This window comes from Lytechinus variegatus, chromosome 15, assembly GCF_018143015.1.
Source record: "Lytechinus variegatus isolate NC3 chromosome 15, Lvar_3.0, whole genome shotgun sequence".
NCBI lineage: Eukaryota > Metazoa > Echinodermata > Echinoidea > Temnopleuroida > Toxopneustidae > Lytechinus > Lytechinus variegatus.
In genome coordinates this window covers 22,411,690-22,432,848 of record NC_054754.1, presented here as the reverse complement: position 1 = coordinate 22,432,848, position 21,159 = coordinate 22,411,690, and the positions used below count along the sequence as shown (strand labels likewise).

Here is a 21,159-nt window from a genome sequence, read left to right as displayed (position 1 = left end):
CATATTAAGCTACAAGTAAAAGAATACAAGATAACTGTTTTATATTATTAGTCCTGACAGCTGTCGTTTTTTTTTTAATGACATAAAGATTCCCATTTTCATGTTGTAACATAGTCATGTATTCCCTACCATGGACCTACGTGTACTTAATAATCCCATCCATCAAAATGAAATTGGAACATATAATACCCTAATCGTTAGTTGAGAGCTGCTGTTGTTACTGCTCAATATAAAGCTGGATATGAAAATGAAAAAAATTAAAATTAAAAAGAAAATTACTTATTTACAAATGATCAGGCATTTACATCTACAGCACCTTTCACAAATGTTTGAAGTCACTTCTCACTGGCCGTATTAAGTCAGGTTTAACTTAAACTCAGGTTAAAAGTTGTGGTTTAAGTATGGAAAGCCAATTGTTACATAAATCACTAAACAGTAGAGATATCAGATTTCAGCTCATTTGGCTCTCAAATCCTTCATAATTGTCTAGGAAGTATAAATAGATGATTGTCTTCACCGTCGATGAATCAGGAAAGAGCACAGTATACGTAAGAAACATGTTCACCTGAATAAAACATTTTTGACACATTTGGCTTCCCATAATTTTAGCAGAGAGTTAGACCATGGTCCATCGAAGTTAAACCTGACTTCAGAATATGGGTCTATATTGTAATTAGTTGTTAATTTGAAGTTCAGTCTTCTGTTCTACTTATTCAACTGATTTTTTACAGACTTAATTGATCTACATGTACATACTATCATCATCCACAAATTTGAATTTACTCCTGAATGCATATTACAGTTTCTGTCAAGAAAAACTTTCATATAATGGCAGATAATAGGTCCTGTTTCTCTTGTCTGCTGTGCAAACCCTTCGCTATAGTTAAAGGGGTCTGAATGTAAAGCCTACATTTATAATGACTTGTACATGTAGTGTACTGAAGGCCCTATTGAAACAGAAAGTTGTATTTGTGCTAGTCTTTGTGTCAAGAATGAAGACCCACTTGTTGATCAGACTTTCAATCAGGGTCTGTGTCTGAAGACTACCGTCTGTCCTTCACACCTCCTTTCACTAATAGTCTCCTCCATTATTCCCTCCTCTCATCCATCATTCTTCATTTCAAATAGCTTCGTCCTCATCAAATATTCATCCTCAGATATCGAATGACCAACAAGACACACATTTCCCATGAAGCACTCCCACTCAGTTTTTCTTAGCACAGGATACTCGCATCAAAAATATACATGTATGTTGATAAAAGAACAGAGGGATCATAAAATGATATGCTATTTTGTAATAATGATAATAATAACGCAGTTCTTGTATAGCGCATATCACATTATGTCATAACGTCCCTATGTGCTTCCAAAGGACTTGGATATTATTCTGGCTTTAGCTCAGCAGCCTTTTACAGCGCGGTGGCATTTCAAGGAATAAATTCCTGCCAGGTACCCATTCACCTCACCTGGGTAGAGTGCAGCACAATGTGGATAAATTTCTTGCTGAAGGAAATTATGCCATGGCTGGGATTTGAACCCACGACCCTCTGTTTCAAATTCAGACGACTAATCCACTGGGCCACAATGCTCCATGGACAGGTATTGTATACAGACAGGTTGTCAATGAGTAAACCTTAGATCTTACAAGTAAATTAGATGCACCTGTACGCCCTATGTTACTTTGCATAGTTTTTTTTACCCTTTGTTTGGAAGGGGGAGGGGTGAAGGACTAAAAGCCACTGCTACTGCTCCATTCATTTTGTGTACTGAATGTATGAAAATTCATCTATTATTTTCTTGTTTTTCCGAGGGGGGGGGGGCTCACTCATTTTCTCACAAACCTGAAATCCAGATCCCTGCATTTGCATTTCATCTAGGATAAGATTTCCTCCTGGCTGGAGACAAGTGTGGCTTAAGGCTAAAGGATATTTTTTACAAATTGATGACATTTTAGGGCTCACTCGCTTACTTTCTTGCAAATCTATAACTAAACCCCTTACATTACTCAATATGCCTCTCCCGAAGTAGATCTGACAACAATATTCAAGAGATCAGCCCCTCCCACATGTATCTATGATAAGACTTTCCCCTGTTGAGACAGTGTCACATGTCACAGTGCTAAATCACAAATTGATGACAATTTGGGGCTCACTCACTTCACTTTCTTGCACATCTACAACTCTGCCCCCATATAAATTTTACTCAATATCCCTCTTATTCTGAAGCAGATCAGATCATCAGACAATAAAAAACAAAGAATCAACCCCTCCTCCTCCTTCCAACTATGATAAGAATTTCCCCTGGATAGGGTCAAGTGTTGCTTGGGGCTATTACAAATTGATGACAATATGATATCAACAATAACATGCTCTGTCACTGTCTACTGTACATCACCTCCACCCATCATTGACAGCATCAGCTGTGTCCGCTTCCTTGAAATCGCACCCAAGAGCTGAAGGAAGTATCACAATATCTTCCTAGTTGTCTATTTTCTAAACTAAAACTAATTCTAGTTCTCACTACTGTATCTAGTATGACTAGATTCGCACTTAATTATACAGAGTTGCGTACGGTATTAAAGACTTGACTGCATTGGTCAGATCGTGTCATGAGGATGCGCACTACTGCGTATCGATCAATAAGATCGTGCGTTGCATAGCATGTACGTGTCGGCATTTAAGTCATACTTAAATCTTTGTCAATTACCTCCCAGGGAACACGACAATTTCTCCCTCATGAAAGCCAAAATCGCCTCTAAAATTTGCAGAATGGAATGGTCTGGGGTGACTATCTTTTCTACATTTTCCCCAATATCTGCCACAACCAATATTCAAGAACATTCTGAAAATCTAAAGTAGAATGAGATATGCTTTTTCCGCAACATCTGCTCGCAGTGCAAAAGGTATCCCTAGAACTGAAAGAAATGTCTCCCAAAATTTCAGCAATCACCCCAACCATTGCCCCCCAAAAAACCTTAGAAATGGAAATATAGAGCTAAAACCGGACCCCATCAAATCTCTAATGCCAATTAAAAAATAAAAGATAAAAAAGTTTTGGACCATTCTAAAGTACTTCAGAAGACTAAATTTCCAGGATCTACAGAGACAAAAAATTGATGGTTTAACAAAAAATATTTCAAATGTATTAAAGAATAATTTTCAAGTTATATACCATTGCAAAACACCCCTTAGAGTATTTTTTCCCCTCAATAATTTATATCATGAGTGATGACAACACAACATTAGTACATATAGGTCTTAGTTCATGCCTAAATGTATGTCAAATAAAATTCCATGATAATTGATGAGAATGATGTCGATAATGACCTTTGCAAATACACCGAAGCGCAATCAGTACACAGAACCTCCAGGGCTGGCATCACTGGGTGTGGAGCCACTCTACATTCCACCTGCCCATGTAAGTATACCCTCTATACCAATGCCATCTATACATTACCCACTAATTAAAGGCACTCCCTATAGTTTCCTATCAATCAACACTTGACTCAGGAGGGTCATTCACACAGGGATTTTTTTTAAGAGTGAGCAAACTGCAATATTTTTTTTAAATTTGATTTATGTTGGTTCACTTTAATGTGTAGGCCTATTTGTTAAAAGTGAGTTGCTGATTACAATGTTTGCTTTTATCTTTGAATATGGAAATAAACGAAATGAATTTGAAAATGTGTTGATGACAATCTTGAGCCACTGCATTTTGGCAAAGATCATATTAAATGGGCTCACTCGCCCATAATTTATGAGCGTTACAACTTACAAAGCAATGAAAGCACACAAACCAATGTTATTCTTGTTATATATCGTGCTGCACATTTGGAAAATCAAGAGCTTCTCCGCAATCTGTTCTTCATATTCTATAACTCGTCACGTTTGACCGCAAAGTTGAATATTCAAATCGCATCTGGGCAACTTTACACAGTAAAAACGCTGTTTAAAATTTTTAAACAACACTGCTTAATATATGAACCTTACATTAATTGTTTAAACAGTTTAAACAAGTCTTTAAATGTTAAGCAACAAAGTTTAATTTTCAATATCTAATCTTCAATACATTAGACATGATTGTTTAAACTGTTAAACAACTGCTATAAGGTTCATACAGTAAACAGCGTATAAAATCTTAAACAGCATTTTTACTGTGTACGATCTCCATTTTTTCAAGACTGTGAATACTCAGCCATTAAATTTGGACAAATATGTTTCTTACAAAAGTGTCTATTTTCTCAAATTCTTTTTTCAAAATTTTATGAAGTTTTTAATCATAAAATAAAGAGACTAACGTTCATATCCCTGGTCATATACAGAGCACAGCCAAAACCAAAATGGCTGCTCTTACTGTACAAAAAGCCATCAAACATCAACAACAATTACATATACAAAGGAATCTGTCAGAATGCAATCAACTTCCACCTAATCATCTCAGGCAGATTACGAAAAGGTCACTGCCTTGACAAATCCATACCATCCTATTCAGTAACATTTCAAAAATTCCTTTGTTTATACTGAATAAATGCAGTGTGAACTGGCCTTGCGACGTTCATTAAAGACACTCCCTACTGATTCCAATCACAAGTTCACTCAATCGTAAACACCAGTCATAACACCTCAAGGGGTGTCTGACACTTATTCCCAGAAGAGTGCTTAGCCCCTGAAGGTGTTGACATCAAAGTACTATGGAGGCGTTAATTGCAACATAATTAAGAGATAATCAAATACCTATTTAATGTTGACAGACAAGGAGGAATAGTTATTGCTATTACTGTTAAAGTAGAAATATATTGAAAATCGTAAAAATGGAGAATCATATATCAAAATAAAGGAGAAAATAAGGAGAACACGATGGTGTACATCATTTATCATGGAGACCGATGAAACTCAGTTAATTGATAGTTTAAAGTTCTCTCTCTGAATGCTTCAAACACGCAGAATTACGTCCGCGAAATTGGGGATTTTTTATGACGTCACTGTCTGTACGAGAGGCGTGATTGGCTCTCCCACGTGAAGCTCCACTTGCATGCAAAACCTGTTGCGAGGGTACGTTTTCTCCACATTGTCACTGAATACCTCGATCCCGAAATGAAAGAAAACCCAGAATTTTATCTAGATTTGGATTTTCAAATTGATGATTTTGAGATGAACAGAATGATGATGAAGTGAACAACAAAGTGACGTAGTTGGAGGTAAATTGGGGGAATTACGCCGATGATGATGATGATGAAAATTCAACTTGCAACACGATCACAAGTCATGTACATGCCGATTCGCTACCAATTCATGCAGCTGGAAGTGCTAGCTACACAGCGCGGGCAAAATTGAATTCATGAAAATGAATAACCACATCCAGACAGAGTCTATATCATAAGAAGAAAAATAATGATATAACTGTACTTACAAACAGGTGAATAATCCGAACCTGAAGGCAAATCAACTCAACGAATAGCAGCAGACGATATGGCATATGCACCGATGATAAACTTCATGTGGCTGGGATAGATCGTCACTTGTTCTATTAGATGTAATTTTTATCTCATTAATTTGACAAAATTACGAAACTCAGGGAATTATTTATCTATATAAAAATATAGTAACAGGCTGGGATAGATCGTCACTTGTTCTATTAGATGTAATTTTTATCTCATTAATTTGACAAAATTACGAAACTCAGGGAATTATTTATCTATATAAAAATATAGTAACATCTCTTATCATTTTTTAAATTACGATAAAACCTTGAAGGAAAACGTTGAGGTAAATTAAAATTAGATGTAAAAGATCATCCCCAACATTGTGTAGCATATGTGATCGTAAACAAACTATCACAACAACACATGCCGTATTGTTTGCTCGCCTTGACTGAGAAAATAGATCTGTGCACGTGTTGCACAGCTCTCAATCAGCAAGGCGAGCAAGGAAGGATTACCGGTACTGTGCATGTTTGAGATGGTTTGTTTGCAATGACATACAAGCTACACATGTTTTACTTGTAATTGTAATTTACCTCAACGTTTTCCTTCAAAAAGGTTTTTTCGTAATTCAAAAAATAATAAAGAGATGTTACTATATTTTTATATAGATAAATAATTCCCCGAGTTTCGTAATTTTGTCAAATTAATGAGATAAAAATTACATCTAACAGAACGAGTGACAATCTATCCCAGCCACATGAAGTTTATCGTCGGTGCATATCGTCTGCTGCTATTCGTTGAGTTGATTTGCCTTCAGGTTCGGATTATTCACTTGTTTGTAAGTACAGTTATATCATTATTTTTCTTCTTATGATAGACTCTGTCTGGATGTGGTTATTCATTTTCATGGATTTAATTTGGCCCGCGCAGTGTGGCTAGCACTTGTAGCAGCAGCTGCATGAGTTGGTAGCGAATCCGCATGTACATGACTTGTGATCGTCATGCAAGTTGAATTTTCATGATCATCATCATCGGCGTAATTCCCCCAATTTACCTCCAACTACGTCACTTTGTTGTTCACTTCATCATCATTCTCTTCATCTTTAAAATCATCAACTTTTAAATCCAAATCTAGATAAAATTAGTATTCAGTGACAGTGTGGAGAAAACGTACCAACGCGACAGGTTTTTGCATGCAAGTGGAGCTTCACGTGGGAGAGCCAATCACGCCTCTCGTACAGACAGTGACGTCATCAAATTCCAGTCAATTCAGAGACCGATGCGAGGCATATTTCGGAGAGGCATTTTAGCGTTTTTTAATCGGCGATTTTCACCTCTTGTATTATTTTCGGTATTTTTGAATGACCCACTGATAATCCCCACATCATTACCTTTCCATTGATATATAATAAGACCACATTCATAATCAATACATTTCTCCTTTAAGGAATAAAGAGATTTCAAATCAAAGCTTTAGTATAGGCCTATTTAGCATTGATATTTCTTCATAATTCATTTTTACACTTTTATAGGACCTAGAGAAAAGTCCTGTTGACAATCAGACATGGGACGCATTTCATAAAGGACTTGCAACTTTTGTAACTATGCCATTATGGCAACTACCATGAAAACCTTGATGTTTGGCTGCTGAGCCCTGCAATGGTAGTTGCCATTATGGCAAAGTTACACCAGTTACAAGTCCTTATACCTTGGTCACATTTGTTCTACGGCGACCGTACGGCGAGTCGAAAACAGCCGTTTTTTTATTTTTTTGTACCAGTTACATATAGGTGGTTTGAATAAAAATGAATTAAACGACTGTTTCCGACTCACCGTACGGCCGCCGTAGAACAAATGTGACTAAGGTCTTAATATGAAACTGGCCCCTGATCAGAAGCTGAATTTTTTTTATCAATTAGGGTTTTTTTTTCTTTAAAATTTCACATAATCTTTATGGCCACCACAATCATTCACCACAGCACATGAATAGTCCTACAGTATATGGGTCACAAATACTTGTAAAAATGTAGCCTATTTAGCTATGGAATTTTGACCCTTTTTTCTTGATTTTAGTATATGACAACTTGACGTCTGATTGGTTGAATAAATGAAATAACAAGTAATTTTCTCTATTCCATTCATTTCTTGTTTATGAGAAAGACTGTGAGAGCTACACTGTACCCTCCTATTAACTTTGCAGGAGGGAAATAGAGAATTTACCAAATTTTATGGCAAAGAGAGAGAGAGATAGACACTGTTCTCACTGCCTTCCTAAAACTAGTTTAGTGGAAACTAGTTTAACGTGTAGTGAGAACGGTCAAAGCGATCTTCCAAACCGGTTCATTAAACAACCTCGCGATGTAGTTTTCAAGATCACTTTGCCTCATTAAACTGGTTTTAGCATTAGGACACAACTGTTCTTCAGGAAGCAATCTTCACACATTTTAAGCGCTCTACTCTACACACTTTATGTTGAATGCCTTTGATGTGGTTTCGAATTTCGTACGTAGGGTGACACCCCCAATGAGAGCGTTCCCCTAGCAACAAGATCGCTTTACCTGAAGTGATTTTGAAAACCACTTTCGGGTGATCAAATAGTAATGCTAGCAAAGTGATCTTACAAACTGGTTTCCTGAACCGGTTTCCAATAAACTGGTTTTAGAAAGAGTAATGAGAACAGGGTCATAGAGCGAGAAAGAGGGGGAGAGAGAAAAAAATCTAGACAAGAAAATCGATCAACACATCTAGCAGCCGGGCAACAAAACATGAACTCATGGAAATACAAAATAAAAATACTCGCTTAACATTCCATCATGGACTGAAACATATACAAAGGAGCACAAACACATTGTTTCAAGGAAAATTCAAGTTTGTTATACCATTAAAGGGTAAATCCATTCCAAAATTAAGAAAATTTCAAGAGAAGCAGATGAATAATAAAACAATAGAAGGTTGAACAAAAATCCAATGTGAACTTGACCTCTTATCTTGGGTCTTTATATGAAAAAAAACCCATTAAAATACTATTCAATGATTATTTTAATTGCAGTTGATTTTGAAACTTACGATTGAACTTACATTGGCGACTCAAAAATGGAATACTTCTTGAATCCAATTCAAAGTTTTTTGTTTTTTTCAAAATGAGAAGTGAAGTTTTTTTTCTAACGTAATAACATTTGATTGACAATGAAAACCTTGCACTTTGCAAAATGTCAGGTGGACTATATGAAATGTTACACTATAAACTTATGACATTATTTTAGAAGAAATGATTGAAAATCACTACATGTCATTCGCATGCATGGTCTAGACATATAAAGAATTTTTGTTGAAATATCAGCATTTTTTATTATTCAGGGTTTCCTTGATTCCCTAGAAAGAGTTCTCTAAGGGCCTTTTCCCACGTGAATCTTGAACCATCATTGCAATGATGATTGCAATTCGTCTTAAGAATCTTCGGACCTTTCACACAATTTGTACCGTAATTTGAGTGGAACTTAACTGGAATTCACCTCCCGAGTAGAATTTTCAATTCATGATTGTGATTAGCATTTGTAATTCTAGTTTGGTTTCACACGTGCTAAAAATTTGTCACAAGCCTAGTATTTTTCACTGGAATCATCATTGCAATTTTTATACCGTGTAAAAAGGCGATAAAATGGATAAAATGTTACCACTATTGCCAAATTTCTAAAATACATTTTTTTTCTAGACTGTCCTTTTTATTTCGATATTAAGATATAGGGTTTTTAAAAGCCCATCAGGGTTTTTAAAAGCCCATCAGGATCATGATTTACAACTTATGAATTGTAATTTTTTTTACAGGGTTTGTTTTTAGTTTTGCTTAAATTGTTATATGAATTAATCATGTATTTTTTGTATTACAGGGCACTAATCAATACTCAGAACAAAATGTCCACTCTAAAAATCTGAAATGTTAAACCAGCAATTATGTTTTTTGTCTCTGTTTTTTTTTACTTTATTTTTTTTCTTTTAATTGCTGCTGTTTTGTTCTACCAGGTTGAGATCTTTGTTTTCAATCTCAAAAGTTGATTGGAAGATATTGTTTTGTATTATTATCAGTAATGAATGTAAAAAGGGAGTAGCCCAGATAGGCCAATGGTTTTTTGTTACTCCCTCACATCCCACTCATTACTCTATGTTTTATCTTGTTATTTTTTGTCTAAATTGTACAACTGTAATTGTTGTTTTTACTCAATTGCATTACCTCACTATGTATTTTACCCTGTTTTTTTAAAGATGTGAAATAAATGAATTCGAATTTCTAATTTGAATTTTTTTTCATTGAAAGGTTGGAGGAATGACAACCTTTTTTAAATGTTGCATTTACCCCCGTTTGAATGGTTCGATCCAACACTTAGAATATTGGATTCAGCTTTATTCAAGGTTGGATATAAAATTTGGAAATTCTGGGACCTGTCACTCCTCAAACCATGGTATTGGTGATTTAACATTTTTTCATCCACCCAACATGCATTTTGGTTGTCTTTATCATTTATCAACTGCATACCTTAATGTAATGGGGCAATTGTGTGTAATGTTTAATGTTATTGAAAAAAACAACTTCTTGAACATAAAATAAAAGTTCATAATACAAGTACATCTGCATTTGCACATGCCACAGCTGTCCTTGCACAGTCAAGTTCAAACTCAGGCCAAACATTCCGATCAATTTATCTTCTTTTCTTTCCAGTCTGGCCTTGTTTTGAATAAAGATCAAAGGAAACTTCATTTTCTGTCAGTCACAAATAACTCTCTTTACAAACATATGGGTCTTGTAAAGTTCATGGAACTTTCATAGTTAAATCCTGATTGATAGTTTCATGAAAGTGAGAATCAAAATATGCAGTGTCCCTCTTTGAAAAAGGTCGCTTTCTTTCTTTCAATGCTCAACCAATAAGACTCATAAGTAGTGCTTTCTCAAACAACAAATGCTATAATACATACAATTGTGTTATTTATTCAGAATCAGAATAAGTATTTTTTAAATACTTTAAAGAATATCCCCTGAAGGGAAGTATTATTCAAATCAATGAAATGTACTTTTTTTGGAATTTAGAGTTTTAGAAAACCAGGTTTCGTTATCAGGCCACAGGTGTATTGGAATATTATCTGAAACTTCTCTCAAGAAAGACAGTTAGCTGGCTTTATGGGTGGCCGCTGGAATTCCATCAATAACTCAATTACACTCAATTCACAAAGAATGGTCATTATTATGATAAATATCCCTTTTCTGTTATACAGGGTGAAATAGTTCATTCAATAGTTCAAAATATTAACTGGTTCAAAGGTCACATCATTTTAGAGAGGGTCGGATGGGGTAGGGATAATGGATTGATACCAAGGATAAGGAATCATTTCTACTGAGAGATGGGGGGGGGGGGTAAAGCTAGTTAAGTAGACTCAATAAATTAATAAACAAAATAAATGAATATAAATAAACATAAAATATAAAGCCCTGTATACAGCCCACCCTGCATTCATACCTTGCATATGGGCATCTAATAGCAGGCTATGAACAAGCAATTTGAGATACTGAGGCATACCATTCTGCATTCCTATGGCTAACTGACCAAACAGAGCTTGCATACCATTGAACTTCAAACATAACACATTCAAATAACACATGGTCACCTGATCGTATTGATAAAGATCCCATTGCAATAATACTTGTATGATGAGAAATAAAAGGAATAGGCTCATTAGAGTCTATTTCACTAGAAAGTGCTTCTTGAATAATTAAAAGTTAAATTGAATACTTATAAAGCATGCAAATGTAACGAATACCTACTCGCAATATAGTGCTTTTCAGACGGGGGGGGGGGTCTTCGTCCCGCCAATTCCCAATGATTATGCTGAGCCCACTCTCAAGTTTCAAAGTACATTTTATCATGAACACTTTTTATGTTGCATATTTTCTATTCAAAAGACCAGAAATAAAGAATGTTATACTCATCACATACAGTTTAATAATCTTATTGGGCCTAAATGGCTTATCACTGGACCAATTAATAGTAACTCAATATTGTCAAATTTTTCTAACATGTTAAACTACATTAAAACTACAAATCATAATAATTAATTTTGAAAATCAGTAGAATTTGTTTGTCACCTTGCAATAAAATTGCAATAAACAAAATGTTTTGTTTGTAGTTCTGTAACCTCAAAGTCAATTAAACCATCTGATGCATGGCAAAGGGATCTATGGCATTTTTGAAGAACAAATAATAATCAAATATCTGTGATAAATGACATTCTAGCAGCCACGTAAGACAAACATCACGCATCAAGTTGTACATACCCTACTTGGATCCATTAGTTTAATTTACATTTATAAAAAAGTATATGAAAGATACATCGGCCTACACGAGGCATAACTTTTAACTTTTAAAAAGCAAAGGACATCAATCAGAATATGCAACAGAAAGCAACTTGAATATTTTGCTTTTTTTTCTTTTATTTTATCACCTGGAGCAAATTTGGAAAAACCATGTTCAGATTGTCAAAATCCCATTTCTTAATGTCAAGATGACATTTATAAGACTACTCGCTGTAAATAAATATTTTTATTTAATGCACACCCCCCCCCCCTGAAACTGGACTTACATGTACATCATTTTAAAGGCCTGTATTAGGGGGAAAAAACTATGAACCAAGAATTGAAAAGAAATTGACTTCAAGAAGGGTCATGCACCTGGAATAAGCATTTGAATCCAGAGAACTACCAAAGGCAATTGAGTTGGGAAATCTCCTACTCAGAATTGTTTTCATATTTGGATTCTGGAGTATGTTGAAAAAAGAACATTAAATGACAACAACAAGTCTGAAGCTCCTTGGACTGAAATAGATTGCAATCAGGGACCAATCCAAAGTTGGATTGAAGTTTTCAATCTAATAGATTTAGAATTCAATCTTACTCGATTGAAACTTTCAATCTAATTTTGGATTGGTCCCTGACCACAATCTACATGTATTTGACTGATTTCCAATCTAGAAAATTTAGTGAGCACAACATATGATGATATAAGGAATAGTCCTAATTATGTGCAAAAAATTAAAATATACTATAATAGATGGTAATAATGATAGAAATGGGCTCTTCAAAGTTCGTTGGCTGAAAATCACCAACCTGAATGTGCACATAACATTGTGGGGCCGTGGCACCTTAACTACACCTAAAAGTAAATATCTGATAATGGCAGAATGCTTTTTATTAATTTGTTAATTTCTTTGCACTAACAGCCATTTTCTCCCGGAATCATATCACACATACATGTAGTATTCAAATTTGTATAGTATACCAAATGAAGTGGCTATTTTGGGAATTCTTTCAGAATTAAGTTTGTGTTCATAAACAAAATTGATATTAATACTTAATAACTGTATTAACCACATAGAATAATAAATTTTGTGTTCACAACCAAAATTGAAATTAATCTTTAATCGCTATATTTACCACATAGACTAAGAAATAATTATTTACAACATGAAAGGGATACTCAAAGTTGAGAATCACACAAATGGAAACTATTAGGATATTATTAAAAAAAAAACCTGATATGATGTGAAGTTAATGAGAGAATATGATACAGGTTCACAAATTTGATGTAATCTAATCTTCATAATGGAAATCCCCTCCATCGAATCCCATTTAGAAATATGACTAACTCTGACTCATTAACAATGCACAAGGAGATTGATGGGAACAATAGCATACAATTTTTGCTCTTCATTGCTTTGGTTTGTGTAATCAATAAGCCATTCTCTCACACTGATCTCTGTGCCCATTATGTACATACTATGTACACTGTAATAGCTTGTTCATATTTTCAATTTCATTTGTATTAGAATGTGCAGTGAAGTTAGTATGAAATTTGATTCTCTATTCTCTTCATTCGAAAATATCTTAGAACTGTTTACAGGATTGACTTCTAAATGTAAAACCTTTGGATTTATATCCATACATTGATCGAAGAAAAATATTTCAGAAAATTAACTACTGCGGAGTAAAAATGCAGCCTTAAATATTTACCGCATGAACTTACAGTAGCTGTACACATTTTGAACTTCACAAGAGACACAAGCAGCCCATGGCACCCCCACATACAGGTAACTACTCGATGGGCTGAAAAAGTTCTCGTAATTTGTTTCCAAACTGCCAAAATACCCACAACCTTGGATTAATCCCTGCAAAAGTTTTTGTAACTTTGACAAGTACATGTACCTAATATGTGGATATTTTCTTTTGGGAATATGACAACTATTTTTTGCTTTCACAAAGGTGGTTTCAGACCGCCTCAAAGTTCGTCAGTTCCAGGTATTTTGGTAATGTGAAAGCAAACTAGCGTAATTTCCCCCAAAGAAAATACCCGCTAAATAGTAGGTACTTGGCGAAATTACCAGAACTTTCGTGGGGATTTTTCCAAGGTCGCAGGTGTTTTGGCAATGTGAAAGCAAATTACGGGAAATTTTAGCCCAGCGTGTCGTTGGGCGCCGGCGCCGTGGGTGGCTGCTGAGCTGGAGGTTTTAAATCTGGCACCTTGCCTGCTTATCAGACCATACTGAGCATGCTCATAACTTCAGGAATTTATCCTGAAGGGTATGTTTCGGGGAGGTGTGAAAGCAGGATTAATCATTTAAAGGGTATTTTTTAGCCTAAAAAAGTTCTTGTAATTTAAAGGGGATTCTTGAAGCCACCTACTGACAAAAATACCTTGTATTTTCTGACTGGGGTAGATCAGGACAAATTTCCTAATGAACTGTCAAGTGGTTTAAATAAATTCCCCCTTGTCCTTCTCTGTATCCTTGACTTTGACATGCTTCTGTATCTGAAGTTGATCTGAGTGGGTAGACCACGCAATCTTGTCTGCATGGAGACACACTCTGGAACTTCCCGACCAACCAACAGACCCGGCCAGGATACACAGCTGACAGGATGTCTGCCGTCCTGGGAATTCATTCATTCAACCGGCAAGCCCAAAATAGATCTCAATCCTACCCCTAACTAGATAATCATTTAATCCATTAATCGGATGAGGTGAGCTGGGACAGCCACAGATGGGGTGGGTTAGGCTCCACCGACAAACCCCTTTCAAGGATGTGTCAATGGGTCTAAACTGCAACCCGAGGCAGACTACACAACCATTTCACAAAGTGAAAGAGTCGGGTTCAACACATTCATATTTAGAATCGCCAGCAATGTCAAGCTGGTTTATTCTTAGCGCAAGGCATACAATAACAAAACAATTCTATTACAGGGTCTTTATCTGTAGGCTAGTGTGAAATGCCACAAAGGTCAATGACAGGGGGAATCCCCCAGGTCCACTTGAATAGTTCAAGCTCACTTCTGGAATCTGACATGATAAATTATACAATATTCATGTTATAAAAAAGCTATCGGATTATTTAACCATTCACATGCTCACCCATTATAGCACTATGGCCTTGCAAGTATATTACAACCTTGCCTACAATCATCATACAAACCTGAGGTACCTGGAAAAGGGAAAAACTGTGCCTTGGACAAGCCCTGAAGCTGTCCCCCTTCCAATAACTGGTCTGAACGTGACAATTCTTTAGTCATCTGAATAGAGAACATATTTTTATATCTGATTGCATTTACCACAATATACGATCAATTATGAACATCATTGTAGAGTCAGTACCTTAGCTAAGCTTAATTTAATCAAAGGTCAAGTCCACCCCAGAAGAATTCTGATTTGAATAAAAAGAGAAAATTCAACCTAGCATAACACTGAAAAATTCATCAAAATCAGATGTAAAATAAGAAAGTTATTTCATTTTAAAGTTTCGCTTATTTTCACAAAACAGTGATATGCACAACTCAGTGACGTGCAAATGAGACAGATGATGATACCCTTCACTCACTATTTCTTTTGTTTTTCATTGTTTGAATCATACAATATATCATTTTAACAGAATTGACAATAAAGACCGACTTGACTGAACCATACAGTAAACAAAGCCAATTCCACATGTTCAGAGAAGAATCAATCGTTGAGGAGAAAATTAGAATGTTTCATATAATAAAATACACAGGAAATACATGTAGTGGGTGGATGACATCATTAGTATCCTCATTTGCATACCAGCCAGGATATGCATATAACTCTTTTGTGAAATTAAGCCAAACTTAAAAAAATATATCATTACTTACTTATTTTACATCCGATTTTGATGAAATTTTCAGTGTTACAATTATGCTTGTTGGATATTTCTCTTTTTACTCAAATCAACTTTTTGTTGGGGTGGACTTGTCCTTTAAAGAGACATCAGTGCTTCTACTGAAATTGCACATCTCACAACTCATTATCCCCAGTGGTTTCCTCTTTTGATCAAATCAAACTTTTTTTTCTTCAGAACTTGCCTTATTTGTGCCCCCTTTTAAGTTTCACCCAAGTCACAGCATGTCCATGCAATTTCAACATTTTCCTGCATGCTGTCATGATATCAGATCATTTTCAACAGAAAAAGTTACACCATCTTATTTAAATAACTTAGTCAGAAAATTAACACAGGACATAATAACATACAATATGTTGTGACTTGTTGTTGTTGTATCTTCTTCCTTTCCACTTGACAAGTACCTACAGAAAGGGATATCCAAGTCATTAAACATGTAACTTCAGGGAAAACAAAAGCCATTGAAACAATCCGCAGGAAAACTATTCAAAGCAGTGAGTCAGACACATTATTAGATGAACCCGAAAGAGGACCAGAGCGCTGACAGTATGGTGGTATTCCTAATAACTTTCCATGAAATGACATAGACCTATGGTATGTCATATATCTATATGAATATTTTGTACATCTTTTCAATTTTAAGATGGGATTAAAGCAAAGCTCCTAATAAAATTAAAAAGATCCATCGTTTTTCATGATTTTGATATATTACCAAAAGAAATCTTCAGAAATAAGACAGTGCACTACATGAATTCAATATCTTCAAATCCAACAAATAAATTATTTTCAAAATCCTACAATTCAATTTAATGCCAATTTTTATTTCATTACCACAAGAACATAGCGATATAATAGGCATTATCTCTTTGACTTGCAGGTATGAAAATGGACTTCATAATGATTTCCCCCAGATGGGTTTACATAATTTCTGTTGTTTATTCTTTTTATGTCGAAACCTCCTTCTGTGGTCTACAAACACATTTATATTTGTTTTCAAATTCTAAAAAGAGTTGGCATCCTCACTATCCTGCCATAAACACAAGTATGAAATCAGTTCTATGCATATTCATGTTGAATTTTAAGACCCAAACATTAAGCACTGAGCCTGAAATTCATATAAGAGTGCCAAGACTGGCACTCAGCAGGCGTATTCAGCCCAGACTGAATCTAGTTCGAGAATACCGGGTATTCTCTGACAGGGAAATTTGCCCTGATCTACCCTGATAAGAAAATACCAGGCATTTTTCGCAACATGAAAGAATATATTTTAAATATTCCCAAAAAGAATATATACCCTCTAAATAGTAGGGTCTGTATTTTGAACTCGGGTTTAAATTAAACCCTGGTTTATAGTTGTGGTTTAACTATGGACAGCCAATTGGGGCATAAATACCTAACAGTACACATTCAATTGATTAGCTCATAATATGATACCTGAACTTTTTCATACTTGTCTGGGAATGATAAGTATATTTCTTCATTATGAAAGCAAAACGAAACAAAATAATAATCTTAAGAAATATGCAATATAAACACAATTTGTGATTTTTTGGCTCCCCATAATTTTAGCACAGAGTTACAGACCGTGGTCTATTAAAGTTAAAACCCGACTTCAGAATACAGGCCTAAGAGTTTGTAAAATCACCTTGTGATGTGGCTTTAAAGACAGCTTTGCCTTGTTTAGGCTTAGTTGACACAACCGTTCTTCAGAAGCGATTCTTCGCACATGTTGGGTGCGCTTCTCCACGCACTTGTGTGAAGAATGCTTACGCCGAGGTTCCATAACTTGCGCAAAATATGTGACCCCAATGAGAGCGTTACTTAGCAACAAGACTGCTCTCTCAGAAGTGGTTTTTAAAACAACATTCGGGCGATCGGATAGGAATGCTACTGAAGCGATCTTCCAGACTGGACTGGTTTCCTGAACCGGTTTAAGGGACACTGGTTTTAGAAAAGAAGATGAGAACGGGCCTAACATTGGTTGTTTATAGTACTGACAAGTGACAACCTTAAACTGAAAAAGATCTTACTTTTAATACAAACTGGAACTCTGTATGAATTAATGTAGGCCTACAGTCTCGGGAAGGCCAATAGACAGTCTGGACATTTGAAAACCAGTTGACCTTACCATTGAACTTAATAGAGTAATCGCTTGACCAGAATCTACAACTTCCTTTTTTAAATATATTTTTAGAGACAATTTGGTAAGAGTTCCTGCATTGATCATGTAAAGGACTACTTTTTTTTGGGGGGGGGGGGGTGCAGGAGGAGGGTGATATATTGTCTCACTTTATATCTCAAGTACGGTTCATACATTACAGAGTTTAGTAATCGTATACTTCAATTGGTTATTTTTTTCCTCCGAATCCCCGCATCCGATTAGATTTTATTCTTCTATCACATCTAACCAACAGTAGATGAGCATTTTTGTAATTTAGTTTGTGTATGTTGATAGATTGCAGGTTCTTTTTACAAAAATATTATAAAGAGTAAGGCCCATATTTCTTTGCTAGTCTATTCAGTCTTCTATACACTGGTCATCAATTGTAAAATTTGATAGAACACCAAATCAAGAGATCAAGAGACAGTGAGAGCATGGTGAGAATAGGTGGTTTCAAACTGCCTCGATCACAAGAATCCCTGTTAAATTACGAGAACTTTTTTAGGCTGAATAATACCCATTAATTATTCCTGCATTCACACCGCCCTGAAACATACTCCTACGGGATAAGTTCCTGAAGTTACGACTAGTTACAAGCATGTGCAGTATGGTCTGATAAGCAGGCAAGGCGCAAGATTCAAAATCACTAGCCCAGCAGCCACCCACGCCGCCGCACCCAACGACACGCTGGGCTAAAAGTTCCTGTAATTTGCTTTCACATCGCCAAAATACCTGCGACCTTGGAAAAATCCCCGCAAAAATTCTCGTAATTTCGCCAAGTACCTACTATTTAGCGGGTATTTTCTTTCGGGGAAATTACGCGTAGTTTGCTTTCACATTACCAAAATACCTGGTATTTTCTGATCGGGGTAAATTTCCCGATCAGAGAATACCTGGAAGGCTGGAACTGACGAACTTCGAGGCAGTCTGAAACCACGTATTGAGGACATATTTCATTTTAGTGCTGCACCTGGAAGTTCACTCCATTTCAAGCTAGCCATTAGCAGTGCTTTGGAGGCTAATCTGAAGGGGGGCATACTACCAACTAATCCCTCCCATGACTTTCAAACTAACCTTCAAACCACCTCAGACTCAAGGCGACCTTGGATATCATATTTGAACACCTGGTGTGGACTTCAACTAGTTTAATTAAGGTAGTTCTTCATCAGCCCAAGCTCAAATGTGACACAAGCCGCATGTGGGCATGTCTCTTTTGCTTGGAAAAAAGACCTGTCCACAAGTCACTTAGAATGCTCATGCTTATTTTACTTTACACTCAGCAAATAGGCCTACCAACTTCCTACCAGAATCTTATTTATTTATTTATTTAGCAAATACATGTAGGCCTAATTTTCTGCCACAATCATGTGGCAGTTGGTAGGTCTGAATATTTTCATCTAAACAATAGAAAAAATGCGTTGTTCGTTTTCTTCTCTTCAGATTTAGTATCTTAGTGTTTGTTTCACTTCAAGCCAATCAATTCAAATAATCTTGAGACTGTTATCGGAATGTGATAGTTCGCCATATCATAGATATAGGCGGTTACATCGAAAACTAAGGCTGGTGAAGATGGGTCCGAAGAGGGAGGGGGGGGGGGGCAATCAATGCACAAAGCCTTGGCTAGACAGCTCTAAAAGACCTCTGGGAGCTTGTGGGAGGTAATAGCTTTGGAAGTCTTGTTTCAAGATTAGCCCTTGGCTTGGCCTACTTGTTTCAGGTTCCAGGGATGCATATTTCACCAATAAGGTGAATACCTCAAAATAGATATGGGACACGTTGCATGCAAGTTACTTTTATAGTAACTTTGGCATTCAATAGTAACTCCACTGAAATCCTTGATTCTGATTGGCTGATTGCTGCCATTGTAGTTACAATTGGATGGCAAAGTTATAATAGTAAATTGGTAAATTACCACATGGTCTACACCCTTTTTGTCTCCATTCCATTTGGTCCACTTCTAGTTACAGCTGGTCTACCAATCTTTGGTCTAATACCCTTTTTACACAGGCTAAAATTTCCTTAACCCCGTACTATAGGTGGGGCTAAATTGCCATTTAGCCCCACCTATAGTACGGGGTTAAGCTTAGCCCACTTTCTTTTTACACAGCATTTTTGCAAAGTGGGCTAACCCCACCTTTAGTACGGGATTATTTGGCCCTGCAAAAAAGCATGGTTATCCCAGCAATTGCGGTGCTATGAGCGATAGTACAGGGTTAAGATCGCTAGTGTAAAACGAAAGTGGGCTAAGCTTAACCCTGTACTATAGGTGGGGCTAAATGGCAATTTAGCCCCACCTACATGTATAGTATGGGGTTAAGGAAATTTTAGCGTGTGTAAAAAGTGTACGAGTGAAGTACTTGTACTACAAATGATCGACAAAAACCACTAGTACGGGGTTAGCGAGTTTCGTGTGTGAAAAGCAGCATTCCTTATCTGGGGTTAGCAATAACAATTTGGCATGTGTGAAAAGGAAAAAAATAGTACGGGGTTAAGGATAGTACGGGGTTAGCGATAGTCCAGGGCTAAGAAAATCCTGTGTAAAAAGGGTATAATAGTATTGACCTGGTTCTTTAAGTTAGGAACAAGGCCACTGATACACTGACTTCAGTGGGGCTAATTATGTATTCATGAGGTCATATCTTAGGCCCCCATGGACCGATTCTCACCAAAATTTGGAAGTGGGTTTTTTTTTCATCATGCGCTACAAAAATATGGTATTAAAAATGCTAAAATGCAAAAAAAATTGGGGGAAGTCATCACTTCGATACTCTATTGCCACCGAGTCCATTAACCATTTTGTCCTACACAACAAAACAATGTTTGATATTTTCACGTTATTTACTATAAAAAAGAAAGCTCACAGTAGTTTGTTCAATAACAGTTAAAACAGCAAATTAAATGTTGAACATGTTAAACACTTATTTTAACCGTTTAAATAACTCCTGTATGATAAATATAGTAAACAGCATTTATATTTTTTTAAATATCAGTCAGACCTAGTGCATAATATAGGTAGGCTCCTTGTAAGTCAATAGAATATTAACAGAAAGAAGATATCACCATTTGTTCTTGTGTAGGCATACACATAATAAGGAAAATACACTGGCCACTTAGAATGAAAAGGAACATATTAATACTCCTTCTTGCAAAGACCTAAAGAGATATGGTAGAGACTAAAGAAAAAAGAAAAGTGAAATATGAACTTTTCTTGAACTACTTGTCTGTATTCAACAAATAGAAATGGCCTATAAATACACCCTAATCCATCATTTCAACAATCAAAACAAAAATATTTAACCTCAGAAAAAAGTCTCGAACTGAACTACATATTTCCTTCAATCCAAATCTGACA

General features: G+C 35.9%; 1 protein-coding gene across 1 annotated transcript in view; it reads right to left on the bottom strand.

Annotated features, from left to right (window-relative positions):
• Positions 1-21,159, bottom strand: part of LOC121428496 (protein FAM102A-like) — a 54,942-nt gene that overhangs the window by 9,789 nt on the left and 23,994 nt on the right. The window lies entirely within an intron of this gene.